We start from the raw sequence: 17714 nt of genomic DNA on the forward strand, positions 1-17714 counted from the left end.
AGAAGCCTTGATGGATTCACAGAAGCCTCCTCTCCCATCACATACTCAACAAAGAGTGAACCTATTTTTATCCTTTTTTAGCAAGAAATGTGTTTTCAGTCATTCCACTGGCAGGATCAACTGAACATGGCATGGACAGATACTTAATTTACAACCACCTGATTTCTCTACAGACCTTCCCAGGAGCAACTGAGAGAAGACAAAGTGTAAGGAGCAAAGTTGTGAGCTTCGACTCCTGCTGGAAGAAGAGAAAATCATCAGCCTAACTGTTATTCCCCTTGGAAATCAACATTAGCTTTACTGGTTCAGAAATGGAGATCAGAAAACACCAAACAATTACATTATTTTAGCCAACTGAGAAATCTGATCATTACTTTTTCCCTAAGAACACCTAGGGGAGATCATCTCTAAAGGAGTGTAAACTAACATGGAGTAAAGTGGTCCAGCAGGTGAGGAAACTGTGGTGTCCCACCAGTCTGCAGGATAACTTGGGATGAGAAACCATGGACTAGGTGATTTTTTTCAAAATCATTATATGTCTTATAATTTTGTCAACAGGAAACTAAATAATAGAGTATTTATTTGTTTGACTTCATTTGAAAACTCAGTTGATTCAATGAGAAAAAAATGAACTACCACGGTTTGGTAAAACATAGGTTTTAATCCCGTATGCATTAACAGGTTAACAGAGTTTTAGTTTTCATATGCTTGTTTTGTATCATGTTTCTATAGCTCAAGCTACCTATAAACTCTAGGGCAGGATTCTTCAGTAATAAAGATTAGAGGCATTGTTATTGTGGGAAATAATATAAATGACCACAGCTCAGAAGGCATTAATGCAATTTCTATGCATATAAACTATAGCATAGTTGGCTGTGAAACATAAATACATCTAGTTAACACATAAGCACATTTTGAGGGTCTAAAAAATCATCTTTTCTCTTTTTAGGCAATACTGACACTCATTAGCACCTTTGAATATAATTTCATGCGATTTAATTTTCTTATTTATAAAACTGTTTCCAGGTGTGATTATTGTTCATCACAAGATATATTTTTTAAAATAAAAACTGACAGCATTCACTTCCAAAATTTATATATGCTGGTAGAATGTTCTAATTATACAACAAAGGGATTTTGTTAATGTAATTTTTTTGGTGTTTGGTTATACTCTCTAAAATGTTTGCAAAGTTAAAAAAATTAAACTCCAAAGTCCAGGTACTTTCCATTAACACTATTCACAATTTCTTTGTGGATTATAACTACATAACCCAAGGTGATGTCCGGTAATTCTTTCTCAAGTTCCTTTTTTATTCTGCATAACCAGAAACCCCAAAGACAGGGAGAAATAGCATCTTTGATATAACTGTGGGCTCACTGTTAGCAGAGCAAACTGTGACAGCAGAGTCTGAACGAATTACTTCAGAAGGAGGGTCCTGAAAGTGAGAAAACTCAGGAAACTTTCAGACAGCCTTTATCGATTTGTGGATCCAGACAACAAAAGTACAACAAGCTATCCCCAGTACTAAAGAACTCCAGAAAGGTGTCCCACTTTAGGTTAAGATACAGGTGCAATCATTCATTCATTCAATATTTACTGAATACCTATTAGGTAAGGTACTAGGTAGCAGTGATCCAAGGATGAAAAGGATGGGTCTCTGCTCTCTAGTGGGGGAGACAGATGTACAAGAGATTTGCCTGTGGTGGTTAAGATTGGGTGTGGTAGATGAGCTCATCCTGGGAATGATGGGTATTCCGAGTAACAGTCAGGCCTGCTCTGTAGGAATATCCATGTTAAAGAACAATCAAGAGCAAAAGACACTAGCCTCTGGGCTCCTCTTGCGACTGAGCATCAGAGTCTGCCGGCAGAGACCCTGTAGTCTCTGGCTTAGAAATTCTCCCCCTTGCGTTATGAGACCATGAGTTCCTAGAGGACACCCCCAAACAAAGGGGCCTGGTGGGCCTTTCTGCCTACTGCATTGTTTATTTATCCTTTCTCATAATTAAACCTTCTTCTAGTCCTACAAGGTAATATTTGCAAATGGAGAACACCTGGCTATCCAACATGATGAATTTTCCAGGCTTCTGGGGAAAGAGCTGTTCAAGCCAAAAGAAATCTAACATGTCCCTAGAAAGGAACCCAAGCCCTTCACAATATGAATACACAGGCGCAAGGGTTAAATGTATAATGTATATTCAGCACAGAGAAAGCATGAATATTGTGTGTGTGTGTGTGTGTGCGTGTGTGTGTGTAACCATAGAATTCTAAGCTTGTAGGTTGTGCTTTACATCTATATCATATGTTATCCAGATACCAGTTGTATATTATAAGCTGCATATGCAATACCATATGGACACCATAAAATATCACATGTGGTGTCAGGATCATTTTACATTTAGTGCATGATTAAAATGTCATATTATATACCTATCTTTTCTGTGTGTACATGGATTTGTCTCACAAATTGCTTTTATTATCAAATTCAGATATCAATCAAAGTCAAAGTCTCTTTATCGAGATTTAATAAAAAGCAATATGGAAACGTGAATACAGTTTCGTTTTTTTCCCCTAGATTTTTCTGCCATGCAGCATTTAACACTGGTGCAGCTGTCAATACCCATTCATCTGCTATCGGGCAGCTTTTTCCTTTCACTCACTGTGACATTTTTAAAGTGGCAAAAAAAAAGAGCTTAAAACAGCATATTTGTCACTTTTTTCTTTCTAGTGACCTTTTAAGCACTAGGAAAAATTACCCTATATGTACTAAACGCTTTAATCATTCCACATACATTTCACAATAGTGCTTTCTATAGGGGTATCCTTTAATTAAGTTTAAGAAATTTACATTGTACTTACTGCTGTTCATTTAATTATTCAAAAATTTAAACATAAGAAAACCTCATAGCTCTTAGCTATGGCAACCGTGTGATGCAACTGTAATCTATATTAAGAATCATTTTTCATAAGGAGAATTTCAGAAATAACTTGTACATACCCTCGGCTTCCAGCCTTTAAGTCCTGATAAATTGCTACATGAAGTACTTTTCTTCAGTATTTAAGAAATTTAAGAATTTAAATTTAAATCTAGTGAAGAAAAACAAACTGTCTTCATGTTTCCATATTGCTTTTTATTAAATTTAATAAAAATTAAGAAATTTAAAAATTAAGAAATTTAAGGAAAAAGATACGTGGATGGTGAGACATCACAGTGAACACTTGGAGGAGGAAGATGTTAAGACTGAGTCTCAACCCTATTTTGGATCAGCTGTGAGACCTTGAGGGAGTCACTGTGTATCTCTGATGGCACCTGGTATCTCATCGTGTGCAAAATAAGATACTGATAGCCACTTCTCTCCATCACAATGTGATTGTGGGGACCAAATTAGCAAGTATCTGTGAATATGCCCTGAAATCTATAAAAAATGAAGAGTAACATGACTTTTAGTTCAAAAACAGATATTCTCTGTTTTAGAAGTTGAAGTAATTTAAAATTCTTGTAACACACCAGAAAGAAGTCAAAGGGTTAAAACAAGCTAAAATACCGACATTGGCAGTACATTATTTTAAAGTTAGTGTCCTTTCTAAAAGCAGAAACAGGGCTTCCCTGGTGGCGCCGTGGTTGGGAGTCCGCCTGCCGATACAGGGGACATGGGTTCGTGCCCCGGTCCAGGAAGATCCCACATGCCGCGGAGCGGCTGGGCCCGTGGGCCATGGCTACTGAGCCTGCGCGTCCAGAGCCTGTGCTCCGCGACGGGAGAGGCCACAACAGTGAGAGGCCCGCGTACCGCTAAAAAAAAAAAAAAAAAAAAAACACAGAAATACTGCTGTACCTGCTATATAATGGCATTAAAAACTGCAAAGAGTAATAATTCTGGATTGCCCATTTAGTCTCATTTTTATTCTTTTCACTCTTACTATGATTGGCGTGTCTTTAGAAGTGAACAGGTCTCACCGACATAGAAAACAAACTTATGGTTACCAAAGGGGAAAGGTGGGGAGGGATAAATTAGGAGTTTGGGATTAACATAAACACACAACTATATATAAAATAGATAACCAACAATGACCTACTATATAACACAGGGAACTATAACCAACGCTTTGTAATGACCTATAAGGGAAACGAATCTGAAAAAATAAGATATATACATATATGTATAACTGAATCACTTTGCTGAAACACAACACTGCAAATCAATTATATTTCAATTAAAAAAAAAAAGGAAGTGAACAGGTCTTTCTCCTACCCTCGCTACTCTGTGACCCTGAAAATCCAAAGTGAATGGGCTGAGCACCCTAGGACAGAATATCTACGTCACCACTTAGCAGTCAGTCACCAAGAGTAACCTAGCTTCTCAAAGCGTGTCTCTGCAAAAGAGAACGTAATACCTATCCCAGAAGGTTCTTTGGAGTCATAAATAATGTATATTCAGGGTCTGGTATACGATAAGCTCTGCAGAAATGGTATTTATCACTGTCTTTCTGGCAAGAAATCTCTTAACCGCACTTGGCTCTATCGGTAACGTGGAGGACTTACTGATTTTGAAGTTCAGCAAGAATCCAGCCAGGGTTCTAGAACGTTGCTGTGGTAGTGCTCCGGCGCCACGTGAGGACCAAGGGGAAGGAGGAGAAGCAGTGAAGGCGGCAGGGGCTGAGGTGGGAGCGGGGCGGGGGTGGGCATGGACCCGGGGCTGAGGCGCGGAGCCGGGGCTGAGGCCTGAGGCGCGGAGCCAGGGCTGAGGCCCGCCCCCTCTCCCTTCCGCCTCAGTGGCCACGCCCAGGGCGGAAGTGGCCGCCGAACTACGCGGTGATCTTGGCGAGCGCAGCCGCGGCAGAAGCACCATGGCGTCATCTGTCCCATCAGTTTAGCATCCCCCAAGGCATCTGACCGCCTACTTACACAGAAACTAATTGCCACTCAAGTCCTTTGGGGGTTTTGGGAGAGGAAGAGAACCGCAGCGCAGGATTTTCATTTGGGGAAAATTAAATAACCTGGTAAGAGTTTTTACGTTTGGATCTTATAGATGAGGAGTACCTACAAAAGGTACCGATACGGATGCGTTGTGTGTTGCCCCAAGACATGATGATCGAAGCGACTTTTTCACCTCATTCTATGATAAGTTGAGATTACAGTGAGAAGTAAAAGATGTAGGAGCTGTCGAACAGGCATTTGTAATAAGTTATCAAGCTGTGTTTTCATGGGATAGAGATTGATATTTTGTTTGCCAGATGAGCACTGCAGACTTTTCCAGAAGACTTGGACTTAAGAGATGACAGTCTGCTTAAAACTTTAGATGCAAGATACATAAGAAGTCTTAACGTTTCAGGGTAACTGATGAAATTTTACATGTAGTACTAAACATTGACAACTTCAGGTTAACCCTGAGATCTATCAAACTGTGGGCTAAATGCCACATCTATTCCAATATATTAGGTTTCCTCTGTGGTGTTTCCTGGGCTATGCCAGTAGCAAGAACTTGCCAGCTTTATCCAAATGCAATAGCATCAACTCCTGTACATAAATTTTTCTTGGTATTTTCTAAATGGGAATGGCAAAAGCCAGTCCTATTGAAACAACCTGAAGAATGCAATCTTAATTTGCCTGTATGGGACCCAAGGGTTAGTGTATTATTTTTTCCCCTAGAAATTCACACTGTGCAATAACAAATAAAAATCATCTGCAGGGCTTCCCTGGTGGCGCAGTGGTTGGGAGTCTGCCTGCCAATGCAGGGGACACGGGTTCGAGCCCTGGTCTGGGAGGATCCCACATGCAGTGGAGCAACTAAGTCTGTGCGCCACAACTACTGAGCCTGCACTCTAGAGCCTGTGCGCCACAACTACTGAAGCCCGTGTACCTAGAGCCTGTGCTCCGCAACAGGAGAAGCACCACAATGAGAAGCCTGTGCACTGCAGCAAAGAGTAGCCCCCACTCACCACAACTAGAGAAATCCGTGTGCAGCAACGAAGACCCAACACAGCCAAAAATATACATAAATAAATAAATAATTTTTAAAAAAATCATCTGCAAAAACTTCAGGGAGACTTCCCATCCTGTTACCTATGAGTGGACATTACACTTTCTTTCAGTCTCAACTATAATTGCCCTCTGAAGTGAGAAGTGTAATTATGTACCCTGTGAACTACATTTAATTGTACATAATTTGTAATATCAAGGTCACTAACTTTTTAATTCAGTCTATACAGAACTACCTTGTAAGTAAAAGTTGCGTGGGCATTTGTGCTTAAAAAATAATTATAAAAAGATACTTAAAAAAAAAAAATCCAGCCAGAATCAAGATGCAGTTCTCAGACTCCCCTGGTGGCGCAATGGTTAAGAATCTGCCTGCCAATGCAGGGGACATGGGTTTGCGCCCTGGGCCAGGAAGAGCCCATATGCCGCAGAGCAACTAAGCCTGTGCACCACAACTACTGAGCCCACGTGCCACAACTACTGAAGCCTGTGCGCCTAGAGCCCATGCTCCACAACAAGAGAAGCCACCGCAATGAGAAGCCCGTGCACCTCAACGAAGAGTAGCCCCCGCTCGCCACAACTAGGGAAAGCCCACACACAGCAATGAAGACCCAACACAGCCACAAATAAAAATTAATTAATTATTTTAAAAAGAGATGCAGTTCTCCCCATCCTTCAAGTAGTCCTCTTGAAGGCCTCCTCATTGGCTTTGTCATCCTGGTAAAGCAAGGGCTGGGAAGGACAGCCCTCCCCTCAAGGCCAAGGATCACTGTTAGTTTGCAACCTCAGGAATTTGGTTGGTTACCTGGGTGAAATTTAAAATTGGCCCCCCTACCCAGAGGAGAGACCAATGAAACAGGCAGACCACTCCAGATTGGTAGGTGGCAGGTGTAATCAGCAAGGGAGATTACTCAGGAGGCTTGTCTTGGGACCACAAGATGAGTAGGTCTCTGCACCTGCTGGCGGGAATCTTAAAAATGTATATAGAGGCCTTAATTATGTTCAGTCATGTATGTACCATCCAGATGGTCTCAACAATATCTTACCCCTCAAGGCTGTGTCCTTGAAATAGCTCCTAGTGTGGAAATGGTGGGTGAAATGTACATTCCAAAGACAGGGGAGAGGGCTGGGAGCCTCCAATTGCCTGCATCCAACTGGCAGGTCAACCTTGACAATCGTGACGTCTTTATTCCCTCGCCATCATCTTATACGGACAGGGAAGTGGGACAGTGGGCTGGCATCACGCCTGGTAGTAATCGGACTGTTCTAATAGAGTGCACTAAACATCGTTAAGGAAGGGGAGTACTAGGGTCACTTGAAGCCATCATGTCAGGGAGGTTTGGAACAGGAAATTGGGCTGGGTCTTAAAGGATGAATGAAATTTGCCAGGCTGGCAGGACTGAGGAGAAAGATTTCCTAACAAATACAACAGTGTGTTCATTTCAGAAATGAAATGGCTGATGGTTCACTGTGCGAAGTCTGATTTGAGAGCAGACGGAGATCAACAGAGACTGTCTCGTGGCACCATCCTGAGAAGTCTAGGTTTTATCCTCTCTTCTGCAGGGACCCAATGAAATGTTCATTAGGGAAGCAACTTTCCCAGATTTGTGTTTTAGAAAGATCACTTAACATTTGTGTAGAGAATGGGTTGGCGGGAGTGGGGTGGGGAGAGTGCACAATGAGAGTGGTAGACTTTGGAATGGTCTAGACAGGAAATAGTGTGCGCCTGAACTAAAGCAGTACCGGTGTAGTGGGAGAAGAGGACAAGTAGGAAATGGAATCAACAGAACATAGTGAATGAATCTAAGGAGTGGGAAGGAGAGAGGAGATGAGTTTCCTAGTTTCCTGACTGGGGTGCTGGACTGGACAGTGGACAGAGTAAACATAATGAAATGATATGTCGTTCAAGGTGGAAATGCTCAAACACGAATACACCAGAAAATATAATGAAGTAGTCCTATGTTTGCATTTATCTACAGCAAATGTTTAGATTTAAAACACACTTTTGTTTCTATTTGACATCTTGAAATAAAGGCTAAACAACTCTATTCCTATATACTTTAAATCACTTTGAATGTGCAATAGCTACAAACACTAGGCCATCTTCTGGGCAATGATACGCTGTTCCAAATTGGGAGATAACTCGGTAATATTATGTAATGCTTGATAATGTTCTCACCAAAATGTGACATAATTTCCCTTCCACTTACATCGTAGTTGCATTCTTAGAAAATTCTGTATATGTTTACATGGTAAAAATTTACTGTATGTTCATAGGTAAAATGGTGTTACATTCCAGGCTTAGAAAGTTGTAAACAGCGTTTTTCACTTACATGGGTGCCTATTGGGAACATCTGAAGTTGTACAGAATACAGGACCATTCTTTATGTGAGACTGTTCTGGTATTACAAAATCTTGAGTGTCTCTGCCTCTCCATATGCTGTGGTGACACTTAAGCCACTGAAGCACCTAAATCATTGGGACAATTCAAAATATTCCCAACAAATTTCCTAAACATTCCCCAGGGGATGTATCACTCTGACCCCACTGAGAACTAGTACGCTTGGGGAATGTTCCAGAGAGAACACCACAGCATCTTTTTTCTCAGCATCTGTGGGCACCATTTCAGCCCAGAAATTAAAAATCAACTACCTGTAAAGGGAACTTTGATCCTGATAATTGAGAAATTTTCGTAGGTTTGACTCAAACTGTACAAGACACACTCATGTTTAATCAGAAAGTATGAGAAGGAAAAAACCAATATCTTATCCATTCTTTAGTTTTTAGAAGAAGTCTCATCTCTGCCTCTGAGTGTTGGTGGGACCTTAGGCAATTCATGAACTGTAACAGGACCTGCTAGTCCAGGGGGAGAGTTAGGGGCGAGATATGGAGAATGACCCTGGCTTTACTTTATGGCTGCCCTTACCCACTGGTTTGTTTAATCCAGCGGCGTGTTGGAGTCAGCTTGCGCCGGCTTTTGAGAGCCAATCTAAACTTTGTGGAATTTGTGAGCTGGTTGACAATATATTAGAAACCTGAAATTGACCATGACGATAGTATTTAAATCATGAAAATTGGAAGACACTACAAATCAGTCCTCTCCCCACCACCCAGAGCCAGTGGTTAAGCATTTACCAGCACCCCACTGATTGAAGTTCTCCTCTATCCTGTAGGAAAGGGAAAGGTTGTCCCTGGGAAGGCATTATACAAAAGCCCATCCTCTACATCCCAGCTGGTCTCACAGGCTGCTCGTTATAACTTTAGTGCTTGGTGGTAATGCTTATGTGTTAGTTGTGGACACCTCAGTGCTGTTTCTCTGAAGCATCTGTACAAGGGTCTGTGCTGAGCACTGATATAAGCAGCTAAAATGACTCGCCCCAAACAGACACCTTTGGGAGATGCTAGCACTTCAATCTGGCAAGGAGTGCATTCCAGCCCTCCCCTAATCCTCTTACAGCAGCTAAGTTTTACTCAAAGCTTCAGCTTGGGTATAAAAGCAGACTCACTCCTTCACTCAGTCGGCTGCCCCTGCAAGACCAAGCTTGGGGGAAAGCCACAATTGCCTCCAAAGCAACTTGAAACAGGCAAATCCCTGAGCTCCAGTTTCTGGGCCAAAAAGAGTTAAGAGTTTTGTCAGCCCCGAGTCACTAGAGGCTTCAGAAGTCCGTCAAATCTGCCAACTCAACACTTTTTGCTTTAAATAGGAAAGATGCCAACTGAAGTTGAATGACATGAATGACAAAAGAGATTTCCAGGGAGTGGAAAAACTAAGGAGAGTGTCCGGAAAAAGAATATGTAGGGATAGTAATTATTCCTACTTCAAACAATCTAACAGCGCTTTTACTAGCTATTCTGCCTCCTTTCTCCACCCTGTCCTCTGAGCTAAGTATTATTTTGTCTATTTTACAGGTGGCAAAATTAGATTGGTCAGATAAATAAGCTAGTTCCAGGACACTTGGAGAAAACAGAACTAAAATTCTGGTCTTCCAAGATCTTCCTCTCAAACACTCTGACTCTAGATACGTGTTCCCTATTTGGTAACATGAAGACAACAGAACTAAAATATCCCTTGAACCTCATCCATGCTTAGGCTTTCATGTACATGAACCGCTTTTAAAATAGTTGAAAATAGTCAAACATCCATTTAGTTCAATTGAATTCTAGTACATCTTTTAAAAATCAATATAAGCTACAATAACTCATATGTTATTTGATCCTTATTTTTTTCCTCTTTTCCTTTTTTAAAGCAACTCTATTGAGATATAAAACATGCAATAAGCACAGTAAGTGTACAATGTGATAAATTTTACATACGTATAAATCCATGAAACCATTATCACGTTCAAGGTAATGATACTTCTATCAGTCCCAAATTTCCTCATGCCTTTTCTAATTCCTCTCACTTACTCATCCCACCTACCCTCTCAGGCAACACCTGATCTGCTCTGTCAATATAGATAAGTTTTCATGTTCAAAGTTTTATCAAAATGGACTCGTACAATATGTACTCAATATCTGGACTCTTTCATAGAAATTTTGGGATATATCCATGTTGTATAGATCATTAGTTCCTTCCATTTTATTTTTAAGTAACATTCCATTGTAGGAATATGCCACGATTTGTTTATCCATTCACCTATTGAAGGACATTTGGCTCTTTTCCAGTTTGGGGTTTTTACAAATAAAACTGCTGTGAACATGCATGTAAAAGTTCTTTGTATGGACATATGATTTCTTTTCTCTTAGGTTAATACCTTAGAGTGGAATGGCTGGGTCATATGTAAGTGTATGTTGAATTTTTAAGAAAGTTAAACTGCCAAACTTTTCCAAAGTGGCTTTACCATTTGACATTCCCAACAGCATAGTTTGAAAGTTCTAGCTGCTCCACATCCTGGTCAACACTTAATATGCCAATCTTTTTAATTTAGCCAACTAATAGGTGTGTAGTGGAATCTCATTGTGGTTTTAATTTGCATTTTCCTGATACATAGTGATATTAAGGATCTGTTCATGTATTTAGTTGCCATGCATGTAGCTTCTTTGGTTAAGTCTGTTTAATTTTGTTGCCCATTTTTAACTGTGTTATTTTCATGTTATTGAGTCTTGAGAGTTTTCTGCATATTGTGGATACAGTGCTTTAGCAGTTATATGCTTTGCAAATATTTTCTCCCAGCTTGTGGCTTGTCTTCTCATTCTTTTCTCCTTTGGAGAGGAGAAGTTTTTTAATTTTGATGAGGTTGAATTTATTAATATTTATTTTATACATCATATTTTTTGTGTCATAGCTAATAAATCTTTAGCCTAGTGTCACAAAGATTTTTACTTTTGCTTTCTTCTGGATGTCTTATCGTTTTAGATTTTACATTTAAGTCTCTGATCCATTTTGAGATTTTGAGTTAACTTTTGTATATGGTATAAGGTTTGAACTGGTTTGTTCTGGTTGTTTTGCATATAGATATCCAGTTATTCCAGCACTATTGTTGAAAAGACTATCCTTTCTCCACTAAATTCTCTCTGCACCTTTGTCAAAAATCAATTGTCCATATATGTGAGAGTCTGTTTCTGGACCTTTCTGGTTCATTGATTTTTTTTTTATCTTTACACTATTACCATAGTTTATTGATTACTGTAGCTTTATAAGTCTTGAAATTAGGTGATATTAGCCTTCTAATTTTGTTTTTCTTTTTCAAAGTTATTTTGGCTCTTCTAGGTCCTTTGCATTTCCATGTGAATTTTAGAGTCAGTTTGTCAATATCGCACACACACAACCTGCTAGGGTTTTGATTGGGTTTGTATTGATTCTGTAGATCTCTTTGGAAAGAACTGACAACTGTATTTCTATATATGTGCAACAAACATTCAAAATTTTAATATTAAAAATAATATCACTTACAATAGCATCAAAAATATGAAACACTTAAGAATAATTATGATAGAAGATGTGAAAGACCTGCTCACTGAAGAATACAAGACATTGCTGAGAGAATCACAGACCTAAATAACCTGGACAATATAACTTGTTCATAAGTCAGAAGACTCAATATTGGAATGATTTCTTCTTCCCTTTAATAATAGAAACTATTGTACTTTCACTTCTCTTGGAGGTAGATGTGGCCATTTGACTATGTTCTGCCTGAAAGAATCTGAGCAGAAGAAGTATGTGTAACCTCTGGGTCATATCTTTTTTGCTTTCTGTTTTTCCTTCCAGGGGGCTAGGGAGAATGGAGACAGCACTCGAGAACAGTGCCTCTTCAAGTCTAGTCCCCTGACCAGCAACATCAGTATCACTTGGGAGCTTTTTAGAAATGCAGATTCTCAGTCCCCACCCCAGACATACTGAATCAGAAACCCTGGTCTTGGGGTCCAGCATTCTGTGTTTTAAAGAGCCCTCCAGGTCTGACACAGGCTAACGTTTGAAAACTGCTGCCCTCGGGAATGCAAAGCATCAAGTAGGACCTAGTTGGCTGATATCCTCACTGAGCAGAGTTGCCTACTCTCCCTGGACCACCAGCTTACCTTCACCCTCTTATATGATGGAGAAATAAACTTCTCTTGCTTGAGACTTTTATATATATATTTTTGCTCTTCTGAAATTTTTTTATTGGAGTACAGTTGATGTAGACTTTTGTAATTTTTGTCTATTTGTTATACCATCCCTAACTATGCCCCCTTCTTTCCTCCATGTGGTATTATCCTGTCCTTGTATCAGGGAAGATTCTCTTTTAGGATATTCTGTTTACCTCAATGATATCAAGAGCATCACTTCATGTCAAGGATTGTATAGGATTGTACACCGAAGGGTACATCATAATAATAGGTAGTACCTTTCCTATATAAATTTTGACACTTTGAAAAGTTGGATAAATAATAAAGTTACATAAAAATGCTATAGTCAAAGAGATATAAATTATCATATACAAGTCAGTCTTAAAAATTAAAATATGAAACATGCCATTTCCCTTTTTGCATAATTTCTCTTCTTTTTCTCTAACTTTGAAGAGGAACTATGAGGATTTTCCTTTCCCTTCAAAGTATTAACTTTTTCAATCTACTCCTATCATGTAGGTACTTTAGTCATCAATAGCAGCAAGAATTACCCTGAAGACTTGTGCAAACGAATTGAGAAGGTATGAATAGCCCTAGTTGCTGAAAGGAAAAGAAAAATACTTTAAATAATATTCACACTTGACTGTCCTAATCAAATCCTCAAGCAGGAAAAAAGAGAAAGAAATATGATGTAGAAAAAAATTCGTATTATTTTAATCATTTAGGTAGATAGAGAGAAACTTTTAGTCATACATATGTATATGTGTGTGTAGATAGATATCACAGATAGATAGATAGATACTTCCCAAAATATAGTGAAATACAGCCTAACTGTATTTCGTCAACTCTTGATGAAAATTTTTCAATGATTCATCATGAAGCCCTTCTTATGATGCTTGAATGAGCCTGTCAAAAACTTGAATACTTCCTAGTGACAGGAGATTCAAGTGTTCACAGCTCATTCAATAATCCACTTATTTGTTGAGCACCTACTCTGTACCAGGCAGCCTCTTCAATTTTTGAACAGCTATAATTGTTTAAAAGTTCTAACTCATGTCTAGATGAAATCCTCCTGTAAAGAGCTTCAACACCTCTTAAAGAGCTTCAACACAAAGTGTTTCTCCGTTGCAGAAACACAGTGTACTGGGAGTTGGGGACAGTGACACAACTGCCTCTAGGGACCTCACAGTGTCATGCGAGCAGGGGTAGGACATCTGACGGTGGAATAATAAATGCCAGTACACAGACATACAAAGTACTCTCTGAGAAACTGGATGCAGAAGCCACTACCTCTGCTCTGCTAAGGGAGTGGTCAGAGAAGGCTTCAAAGAGAGCATGGTATTAGAGAAAGGGTGAAAAGGACTCAAAATAAAAAGAACATTCCAGGTCCAAGGAATAGTATAAATACAAGCCTGGAAGCCTAAAAGAGCACAACATATTTGGAAACTTCAAGTGGCTCCGTATGTCCCGAATAAAAGGTTGTGGAGCAGAAGATAAGACTGACAGAAGTCTGTTAGAGGCAAATTAGGAAAACACTTGTTCTTCGTGACAAGGAGTTTGAACTCCAGGCTATGGGGAATCAGTAAAGAATGTTAAATGAGGAAGTGACATGATTGACATTCTTTTTTTAAATTTTATTAATCAGCTTTGTTTTAAGCAGATGTGGTGTATAATTCCCTAGAATTTTTAAAAAAATTTTTATTTTATATTAGAGTATAGTTGATTTACCACGCTGTGTTACTTTCAGGTGCACAGCAAAGTGACTAAGTTATACATAGACATATATCTATCCTTTTTCAAATTCTTTTCCTATTTAGGTTATTACAGAATATTGAGCAGAGTTCCCTGTGCTATACAGTAGGTCCTTGTTGGTTATCTGTTTTATACATAGTAGTGTGTATATGTCAATCCCAAACTCCCAATTTATCCCTCCCCCCCCTTTTCTCTTTGGTAACCATAAGTTTATTTTCTGATTTGAAAAATTACTCTGACTGAAGTTGAGGATGAACCAGAGAAAGGAGAAAACATAAGAAAGAATAGAGAGGAGACCTGTAAATGGTTTGTTTCTTCCCCTTTCCCTCTCCTACCTTCTCTCTGTTCCTTCCTTCTGAAATAGGAAATATGTCTAAACAAAGGTGATACGTGTGAGGAAGAGATGAACCAACAGATTTCAGAGGTAAGGAAGTAAAATCATCATCAGTACTTTTTGACCAGTCCAATATGGGGATTGAGGGAGAAGGCTCTAAGTCTGCCCCCTGGGGCATCACAGAATTCTTCCCTATGATAAACCTTCAGTCGTTTGAGAATGATTATCACATTCTTTCCCTCACCACTCAAAAAAGCACTCCTCTTCGAACTAAGAACAATAAAATGCCATTCCCCATCCTACTGTCCTCCAGTGCTTTGATTAGGTAAAGAGGGTGCCTTATCTAAAATTCCTCAACTCAACAATATACCCAAACTCAGTAAGTAGATAAATGCATTCTTCTTCAGCCTATAGGTATTTACACCAGCCAAAACATCCCCCTCGCTGTTCAGCTGTCAAGAAAATATATTAATGCTTCTAAATCAAGAACAAAAATAAAATCACTCAGAAATAAGTTTAACATTTCATATTTTTGGCACTTAAAATATTCCTCTATTTGTGCTATCCTGAGCATTTGACTTGCAAAGTGAAGTAGCCATAAATCAGGCTACTCTAATACCGCTCCTCGCAGACATTTGTCAGGAAAAATCATTAACATACTGGCTAAGAGAACACTAATAAAGCAGTGTAGTGCATTTCATTTGGTCCTTATTCGACAACAGCAAAGAGTTCCAAAGCAAAAGACAAAGAAAATTAGAATGATCGTTATCCTATACCCTGTCCTATTGATGAAGCACATTCTTGATGCTGGCAAAACTCCTGGACCTGATCTTTATTTTTTAACCTACTGATTCTTTTCCATCAGTGACAGACTTATTCTGCCACAAGAGATGGGTTTCCAACTTGGCCTGAGGGAGGCATGTGGGTTAGAAACAATATTGTCATTGGCCTACTTTTGGCAAGATTGGTGGAAAATCAAACAACTGTTATGTTTTGGAGTTGTGGGCTAATAGTGCCCTCTGTTTTCCATTTTAGCTCCCATCAACAGAATTACCAGATGGCTAAGAAGCCACTATAATAGAGGTAATGTTCCAATATAGTGGGAAAAGACCAACCCAATAAACACGCTAACATTTATCTAGTCACTTAAAATAGCAATCTAAATGTTTAAACATAAATTTTGTTAAAAGAATACATAGCAGAAACTCTTGAAGCCTCACTCCTTTCACCAGAATACTTGGTCTTTTTAGAGCAATATATTCATTGCAGATGCCAGCACTCTCAAAATATCTCATCCATCCTCCAAAATGCCAAACCTTATAACCCAGTGGACCACAATCACCTGCAAGATTTGTAAGATTCTTCCTAAACCCCCCAGAGATTCTGAGTCAGTGGGTCTATGATACAGCATAAGAATCTGTAATTTTAAAGAATTTTTCCAGATGACAGGGGAACCATTTAAAGAAGTGTGAGGTCTACCTCTGGGAGAAATTTTTAAATAAGGGTGTTGGACAGGGAAGCAATCATTTGGGTGGATTTTCAGTTTACATATATCCTCTCCTCCCACCCACAGGTTTCTTCATGCCTCCTAGTGGATGGAGGGTGAAGTACTCAGGGTGGATGTGATCCCTTGATGCTCTTTGGAATAAAGAATCATGGAACTGCTTGGAGAAAAAACAAAAACAAAAAGCTTCCTCTCTTCAAGTGTGAACATGTAAAACTAGTAGGATTCAATTATAGAACCACTGTTTCCTTCAACACCCTCAATTTTGGTTCATTCTATGGGGTTAATGCTTCCTCTGCTCCCGAAAGAAATTCTGGGAAGATGGAATTAGTTTTTGCAGGCATTCTCAGATTAGAAAGTCGTTTTGTCTGAAAAAGAGTCTCATAATTGAAAGTCAAAATTACAGAATTTAAAGCTAAAATTTCCCTCCTCCCCCTGTTCGGACCTGCACTCCCAATGGGGACCCACACATTCAACCTTTTCTCAATTTCCCCTCTTGCTTCTCCCTTTCCTCCATCTCATTCAGTCAGCTTCCTCTCCCCTACGCAAGATTGAAGGTGGAACTGGGGTCAGGAGAGGGAAGGGAGAAGAGGTAAGGACACAGAGAGGAGGTCTTGCCTGACTAAAACCGATGCAATCTGCCACTGGCTCCCTCTGGCTGGCTACTGTGTAAAGCTGACTCACTCATGAGGTGCATGAGTGTTCTTTGTGGAGCTCGTGCCCTCACTGAGACCTGTCACACACAGAACTAGGAAAATCGCTTTGCTCTGGCTCCTGGCTCACAGGTCCTGCAGCAGCTCCTGACTTCCTGCCGCCTTTCTCAATGAGCTCTCTTGCCCTACCCGCCCCAAGTGCTTGGGCAGGATTCAAGGCAGTCCAAGACCAGCTTTCTTTCTCACAGGTGGCCCACATTTGATCCATGGAAAAGACTCATGTCATTCTCTGTCCCATCATCCAAGCAGGGAGCTCTAACCAGAGAATCTTGCTTTTAGGTGCTTAAAGCATGTGTCAGACATCGGTCAACTCTGCCCCGTGAACAACAGGAAACCAATGTATTCCTTTGAAGCATATTTTGCTTGACTTAAAGCAAGAAGAAGCCTCTCCTACTTCATCTCCATGAGGAAAGGGGATGAGCAACATACTAAAAACTCTCTCTAAAGAGTCGTCTCTTATATCTCCAACAAAGTCCTCTCAATCTCTCCAACTTCTTTCATAGACTGGCACCAGATGATCTGCAAAATCAGTCCATAACTACCATCTTCTCAAAATGTGTCTAAGTGAGGCTGCACCTCACTTGGCATGCAGTGCTTCTATTGTCTTGCGGCCTCAGGGATTTAAAGAGTTCCCTTTTACATTCGGGTGGCTAAAATCCTAGTCTTTTAGGCTGCCAAACTGAGAAGGGCAATGAATTTCCATTAGAGGATCTGAACATGCCCTGCATTCACTTGACCCTTTGACATTTGAAATCTGGGCAGACTGGCAGGTCCCGTTTGCCAAGGAGCAATTACTTCTGTAGTAATTAGGTCTGAAATCATGTTGCCTCTTTGAATCAAAAGCAGTTATCTGCACGATATAACATTCAACCAGTGCAGACACAGAAGAGAAA

At 39.8% G+C, this 17714-nt stretch overlaps 1 pseudogene; it reads left to right on the forward strand.

Moving 5' to 3' along the window:
- LOC132530010 (poly(A) polymerase type 3-like) overlaps positions 1-15669 on the forward strand; it is a 131533-nt pseudogene extending 115864 nt beyond the window's left edge.
- Positions 15670-17714: the final 2045 nt, after the last annotated feature.

This window comes from Lagenorhynchus albirostris, chromosome 11 (genome assembly GCF_949774975.1).
Source record: "Lagenorhynchus albirostris chromosome 11, mLagAlb1.1, whole genome shotgun sequence".
Lineage (NCBI taxonomy): Eukaryota > Metazoa > Chordata > Mammalia > Artiodactyla > Delphinidae > Lagenorhynchus > Lagenorhynchus albirostris.